Genomic DNA, 8,168 nt, shown 5'->3' with positions numbered 1-8,168 from the left:
TAGCTGAAGGGAAAGCAAGAAGGAAAGCCTTTCTCAGGCTCAACCCTGGTCTACGAGGCAGAGGTGATAAATGGGACCAAGCCCCTTCCACCTCTTGAGGCATTTAGTGTGTTCATAAAATGTGGTTATAAAAAATCCGGCTGTAAAAAAACCTCTAGCATATTTTCAACGTTTACATTTAACCAAGTGATGTTTTATTATATGCAACAAAGTATAGTGTACTTTCCTCAGGCTATTTAACAGAATACTATAGGATTCACATGGCAACGAGGGCGAGATTCCAGAAGGGAGGAAGTTAGAACTGCAAGACCATCTCCACCTTCCAGGCCAGGGCTGGGGGTGTGAATGCTCTCGGACACAAAGTCAGGGTCCTGTGTGAGGTGGGCAGTGTGGGGGGCTGCCAGGCCCAGAAGAAGAGGCCAGGGCCTCTGTGAAGGGCCCCCTGGTTTCCATGTCATGGCCTGAGAATTAGTGAATACTGGAACTCACGACCATCATCTCCATTTTCTCATTTGTTAGTTGGGGCAGGTTAAATGAGATGATATATATGAAAACCAGGAGGACAGTTCTGGCATGTGACAGGTGCTTCACAAGTATTTGTCTTTCATTCCAACTGAAATCCCTTCTCTTTTGGCTCTCTTTCTTTCCACAGCAAGACCATCACCTCCTCTCTTAATATTTCCATTCTGATTTTAAAAAATTATTTCAAAACTTTTATTGATCTATAATACACTTACAGAAAAGTGCACAAAACATAGATACCATGAAATCACCATCCAGAGCAAGAAATAGAACATTGCAGACTCCTCCCTAAATACCTGCTCTCCTGATGTCTAACCCCAAAGGCTGGTTTTGCCTGTTTCTGATTGGGCTCCTTTGTGTCTGGCTTCTTTTATTCAACATACTGCCTGTGACACCTACCCATGTCATTGTGTGTTGCTGTAGTCACTGCTGCACAGTATCCCAGTGCACAGACACACTGCACTATTTACACATTCGATTGTTTATGGACCCTTGAGCTCTTTCAATTTGGCATATGAATTCATTAATAACAGCTATGAACTTTCTAGAACAAGTCTTTTGGTGCATCTATGTGTGTATTTCTATTGGGAATATCTTAGGAGTGGAACTGTGGGTGTTGTGGTATGTGTTTTTAGCAGATAATATCAAGCTATTTTAAAAAGTGGTAAAACCATTCACAGTCCCAGAAACAATGCAGTCCCACTGCTTGTAATCGATGTTTGCATGTATATTATCACACACTGGGTGTTTTTGCATGGTATGTATTTTTCCACTCTTTTAACTTACCTATGTAACTATATTTATAATGGTTTCATTTGTGGTTATGATATATTTGGGTCTTTTTTCCCCCTAATCCTCCTGAAATTTGCTTTAATTGGTGTGTTTAGACCACTTACATTTAATGTAATTATTGATATGTTTGGATTTACATCTACCATTTTATTTTTTGTTTGCTCTGTGTTTCATTTGTTTGTTTCCTCTTTCCTGCATTCTTTAGGATTTTTCAAATATGTTTAGTATTCCATTTTAATTCGCCTATTGAGTTTTTTACTATGTCCCTTTGTATTGTTTGTTTAGAAATTGCTCTAGGAGTTACAATATACATAGTTAACTTTCCAGTCTACCCAGAACTAATATTTTGCCACTTCAAAAGGCATGTAGAAAGCTTATGACCATATGGGTCCCTTTACCCTCCTGCTTTCCAGGTGTAATTGTCTTATATGCTACATATACATAAATTGAAAACCCCCCAAGCAATGTTATGATTTTTGCTTTCAAGTATCATATATATTTTTAAGAACTTAAGAGAAAAAATAATCTATTATATTTACCCAGATAGTTACCATTTCTGTTGCTGTCCCTTCACTCCTAATGTCCCAGGCTTCCCTCTGGTATCATTCCCTTCTGTCTGAAAAGCTTCCGTAAATACCTCTTCTAGAGCATGCCGCTGAAAATGAGTTCTCCTAGTTTATCTTCATCTGATAATGTCTTTTATTTTTATTGAGGTATAATAATATTGAGGTATAATTTATAGACATATAACATTATATTAGTTTCAGGTGTACAACCTAATTATTCCATATTTGTCTAAATTGTGAAATGATCACAATAGTCTAGTTATCATCCATCACCGCACATAATTACAGAATTTTTTTTCTTGTGATGAGAACTTTTGAGATCTACTCCCTTAACAACTTTTAAATATGCAGCACAGTATTATCAACTATAGTCGCCATGCTGTACATTAAAAAATACGAATTTGTGTGTCAGCATCATTCCGATTTTAGTATATGTGTTGTGGAACTGAGCATAATCAGATACTCTTTATTCACCTTCATCTCTCAAGGATAGTTTTGCAGAATATAGAATTCTGGGTTAACAGTTTTTTCTTTGTTTGTTTATTTGTTTTTTCCTTTCTCTCAGCACTTTAAAAATGTTCTACTGCCTTCTGGCCTCTGGTTTCTGATGAGAAATTCACAGTCATTCAACTTGGTGTTCCTTATATTAGATGCATTGTTTTTCTCTGGCTGCCTTCAAGATTTTTTTCTGCATCTTTACTTTTAGTAGTTTGATTATGATATGGCTGGGCATGGATTTCCCTAAGCTTATCTTGTTTGGTTACAGCTTCTTGAATCTGTAACTTTATGTCTTTCACCAAATTTAAGAAGTTTTCAGCCATTATTTCTTCAAAAATTTTTTCTGCACTACACCCTTTTCCTCCTCCTCCTAGACTCCGATGACAAGAATGTTACACCTTTTGGCATGGTCCCACGGTTTCCTGAGGACTGTTTTCTTCAATCTATTTTCTTTCTGTTGTTCAGCTGGATAATTTATACTGATCTGTAGATCAGTTCACATTGGTTTATCAATATTGATCTATTGAATTATCTTTAGGCTCACTGACTCTGTTATCTATATTCTGTTACTGAGTCCATCCAATGACTATTTTCATTTTGGTTATTATATTTTTTTACTTCTAAAACTTCAATTTGGCTCTTTCCATATCATCTATTTATTTGATGAGACTCTCTTTCTACTCATTTCAAGGAGATTTGACCTTACTTCTTGGAGCATGATTACAATAGCTGCTTTAATGTCTCAATTCCAACAACTGTGTCATCTCAGAGTTTTGGTCTCTTGATTGTCTTTTTCCTTGAAAGATGTTGAGATTTCCTTGGATCTTCAAAAATCAAGTAATTTTAGATTGTATCCTGGACATTTTGAATATTGTTATGGGATTATAGGTTTTTCTTAAATCCTATGGAAAATGTTGGTCTTTCTTTCTTTCTTCTTTCTTTCTTTCTTTCTTTCTTTCTTTCTTTCTTTCTTCCTTTATTTTTTAAATCAGGTAATCAGTCTGGTTAGGTTCAGGCTGCAAGTTTCTGTCTGCCTTCTCTGGTCTGAAACTACTAAATAGTGTCAGTTCAGTTTTAAGGCTTCTCAGTGCTATTCCAATCTGTTCAGTGTGTGTGCTAGTCTTGACCCAGGAGCTCAATTCTAATGTCCATAGGTGTGCTGTGTACGATCAGCTTTGGGGTGAGCTTAGACATTCATACATACTTTACAGGATCTCTTCCTTTAGCTCCCCCTTTTCATAATCTCCCCAATACTTTCCTGTTCCCAGGAGACCCTGTTCCTTTCAACCTCACCTTGGCTTTCTGGTTAAAAAGCCAGGGTATTACTCTCCCTGCTCTGCTGTTCAAAAAGGCATATATATATGTCTGTGACCAGATATGGCTGGACACACACACACACACACACACACACACACAGAGGGTGCCAAAAATGTACACACTTTAAGAAAAGAAAAAAACTGTATTAAAATTACGTTGATGGTAACCACTTTGAGAACCTCTTATAATTGCAGAAGTCAAATGTGACTTGTATTCATCTTTTGTTATCAGTGTATATTAAGTATTACAACTTTAATACAGTTTTTTCCTTTCTTAAAATGTGTATATGTTTTCTTGGCACCCTGTGTGTGTGTGTGTGTATGGAGGGAGACAGCAACAGGTATTCCCTGGTGGGCCTACAGTGCCTTTGGTCTGAGAGAAAGGTCCCCTCCCTCTGTGCCCTGGTCACCTGTCTGACTGCCATTTCCATTGCCCGCACTTCTATCACTAGACTCCCTGGGGGCTGGGCAGGAAAGATGGAAAACACATGAATAAACAGGGTTTTCTACACTCTGACTGTCAGGGCTCTTTCCCATCCCTCAGACCAGCAATCAAGGGCTTCTTTGGGAGATGGTTTTGTCTCCCATGCAGTTTTCAGCTGGTTCCATGCTGTCGCTGAGCCAGGGCCCTGAGACACCAGAGGAAGGAAGATGGAAACCAGCACCAGTTTGGTAGTATTTTGAATTCCGGTTTCCTCCCTAAACCTTCCTGCTCCCTCCCGTGTACTGTTTAGAGTCCTCAGGTAGCTGCCCCACACCTGCTGTCCAGGGCATCTGGCTGTCTTCCGTGGGAGGAGAGAGTGGCACACCTGTCCCCACTGGGCCAGAACTGAAATGGCACCAGCCTGTTTTGAGTCTCTGTGTGGCACTGTCACTCCCTAATATCTATGTTTATTGATTCACCTGCACATTGTCTCCCACCCCTGCCACTCCCAGGATGCTGGTTTCAGGAGAGTAGTGACTTGGTTCAGACTGAATACTGCCCGGCACACAGTAGGCACTCAATACACATTTGTGAATGACCGAATCTACCCTCTCAGTCATAAAGACTCTGGCACAACTGCTTATCTCTTTTTTGACTCCTCCTCATCAAACTCTCTCCCCACCATAAATTACTTTATACATTTTCCAGAAAAGATGGGTTGCCTGAGAAACCGGGGGCAGGCCAGGACAAGTCCTGAGAGGCTCGGGGAAAGGACGGACACTTGTGTCCACCAGGAGCCTTCCCACTGCAAGGGTTAGAAGGACCCGTTCCAGCTTTAACCATGGAGGGAGTTTTCTGCCTCGGGGAAGTGAGAAGCTTAAAGGAATGCCGGCTTCAGCTGAGACTTGAGCCAGGGACTCACACAGTGCTACCAAGGACCTACATCCTCCCTTTGTCCGCTCTGCCTGTTACTGTCACTGCAGTTGGCTTCATTCTTAACCTCACTCAGTGCCACCCCCTATGCACACACAGCTGCCTAGAAAGAGGGAAGACTCAGTGGTTAGAGTCATCCAGAGACGCCCATCTGGAGGACAACTCGGAAAGCTGGGAGCCTCTTCTGTCTCTCCCAAGGTGGTTTTCTCAAAAGGACAAGGTTCTTCAAACTTATCTTTGCTGGCAAAGCCAGACACAAACGAGGAGTTTAAGGTCCAGCCTGTCTCAGAGCCTGAGAAGCAGGCTACACAACAGACATAGACCGAAGTCCTGAGACTGAGGTGTGTCCTATTAATTTCCATTTCACGCCGCTGCCTGCAGACCTGCATGCCCCCATTCTGCATCAGCCATCACGGAGTCACAGAGCCCAAGGCCCCCTTTTCTTACCCCAGACGCACAGCCCTTCACTCACCCTCACTTACAGCCCCACCCAGCCCTCCCCCCCCTCACCAAGTCTACTGATTACTCTGCTCAGACACCCAGAGGATGGCAAGGTAGCAAGGCAGGGTGTTGAGGGGGCAGGTGGCTAGTCCCCGAGTTCTGGGATTCAGACAGCAAATGCTGGGAGCTCAGACAGCGAGGAACCCATCAAAAAACTCATCTGAACTAGTAAGTCCCCAATGTCGGACAGTTAAGTGTAGAGTGTGGACAGGAAAGAATGGCCATGGACTGCTTACTTTATGCCTGCCCAGTGCTACTAACACACTGGGCCATGGCCTTGCTGATTTAAATGTTAACAGCAGCGACAGAAAGACACAGTGACAGGCCCTCGCGCAGTGTGTGCCCTTCCTTTATGGGATGACTGTCCACCTCGCACACAGAGTCAGGACAGGGGCCAGGTCAGGGCTGCTCCCACCAGGTCCTCCGAGGCTGATGCTGTGCCCGAGTGTTGTAGGTGCTTGATGAATGAGCACTGAACAGAGAATGGATGGGGGACAACATCAAGCGCAGATGCTCAGTGCCTTCAGGAAGCAGTGTTCTGTCTCTGAGTCTGTTTAGGGGAAATGACACAGAGCAGCAAGGTGACAGCCAGCTGTGGTAACCTCCTTGTCCTAAGAAGATGGGCCACTTGGATGCTCCACACCAGAGAAAGACGAGCCAGCCCAGGATGTTCTATAGTGATACAGATAGACCAAGCCCTCATCTGGCAAATGACTCCAGCTCCCTCCCTCTGCACACAAGGTACCACTAGGCTGGTGGGTCAAACTTGCCCCATGTGCGTGGGCTGTTATACGCAGCCGGTTCCTTATGGGGTGTGCTGCTCGCTCACACCTTAGACCAAAAAACCACTGAATACACACTTTTCTCAAATGTACATGGGACATTCTCGGGGACACACTATATGTTAGGCCACAAAACAAGTCTTAATAGATTTAAATGACTGAAATCATATAAAGTATCTTATCCGATCACAGTGGAATTGAAGTAGAAATCAATAGCAGAAGAAAAACTAAAAAAAATCACAAATATGTGGAGATTAAACACCACACTCTTAAGCAACCAATGGATCAAAAAAATAAATCACAAAGAAAATTAGGAAATACTTAGAGATGAATGAAAAAGACACAACATACCTAAACTTATGAGACACAGTGAAAGTGGTGATAAGCGGGAAATGTATAGCTATCTATGCTTACATTAAAAAATAAAAAAGATCTCAAATCAACAAACTACTTTTACAATGTAAGGCTAGAAAAAAAGAGGAACAAACTAAACCCAAAGCTAGCAGAGGAAGGAAATAATAAAAATCAGAGAAGTGATAAATGAAATAGAGACTAGAAAAGCAATCGAGAAAAATCAATGAAACCAAAAGTGGTTCTTCAAAAAGATCATCAAATTGACAAAACTTTAGCTAGGTGGGCTAAGAAGAAAAGAGAAAAGGCTCAAATTACTAAAATCAGAACTGAAAATGAAGATATTACTTCTAATTCTACAGAAATAAAAAGGATTATAAGAGAGTACTATGAACAGTTGTTAAGTAAAAAAATTGGATAATTTAAATGAAACAGACAAACTTCTAGAAACACAAAAGCTACTAAAACTAAATCACAAATTAACAGAAAATCTGAATAGACCTATTACTAGTAAGGAGATTGGATCAGTAATCAAAAACCTACCAACAAAGAAAAGTCTTGCACCTGGTGGCTTCATTGGTGAATTCTACTAAACATTTAAAGAAGGACCAATCCTTTTCAAACTTTTCCAAAAAAGTAGAAAAGGAGGGAACACTTCCCAACCTATTCTATGAGACCAGCATTACCCTGATACCAAAGCCAGACAAAGACACTACAAGAAAAGGAAACTACATATCAATATCCCTTATGAACACTGATTCAAAAGTCTTCAACAAAATACAAGCAAACTGAATTTAAAAGCACATCAAAAGGTTTATACACCATGACCAAGTGGGATTTATTCCCGGAATGCATGGATGGTTTGACATAAAAAAATTTAATCAATTTACATTAACAAAATGAAGGGAAAAAACTCCACGTGATTTCAATTGATGCCAAAAAAGCATTTGATAAAATTCAACACTTTTTTTATAATAAAAACATTCAACAAACTAGGAATAGAAGGAAAATATCTCAACATAATAAAGGTCATATATGAAAACCTCACAGCTTACATCCGTATTTAATGATAAAGGACTGAAAGCTTTTCATCTAAGATCATGACCAAGAAAAGGATGCCTGCTTTCACCCCCTTTTATTCAGCATATCACTGAAAGTCCTAACCAGAGCAATCAAGCAAGAAAAAAGGAATAAAGGGCATCCAAATGGGAAGGAAGAAGTAAAATCATCTCTGTCCATGGACAACATGATCTCATGTGTAGAAAACCCTAAACCACAAAAAAGCTGCTAGAACTAATAAACAAATTCAGCACTTTCAGGGTATAAAACCAACATTCAAAACTCAGTCATCCTGGGCCGGCCAAGTGGCGCGATGGTTAAGAAGTGGCTTGGGACGCCAGAGGGCCCTGGTTTGGATCCCACATATGAGGGCCAGTGACACTGCCCTCCACAGCTAAGATGCTGAACAACAGCTCAACCTGGA

Source organism: Hipposideros armiger, unplaced genomic scaffold (assembly GCF_001890085.2).
Source record: "Hipposideros armiger isolate ML-2016 unplaced genomic scaffold, ASM189008v1 scaffold_310, whole genome shotgun sequence".
NCBI classification, from domain to species: domain Eukaryota; kingdom Metazoa; phylum Chordata; class Mammalia; order Chiroptera; family Hipposideridae; genus Hipposideros; species Hipposideros armiger.
This window is presented reverse-complemented; position numbering follows the sequence as displayed.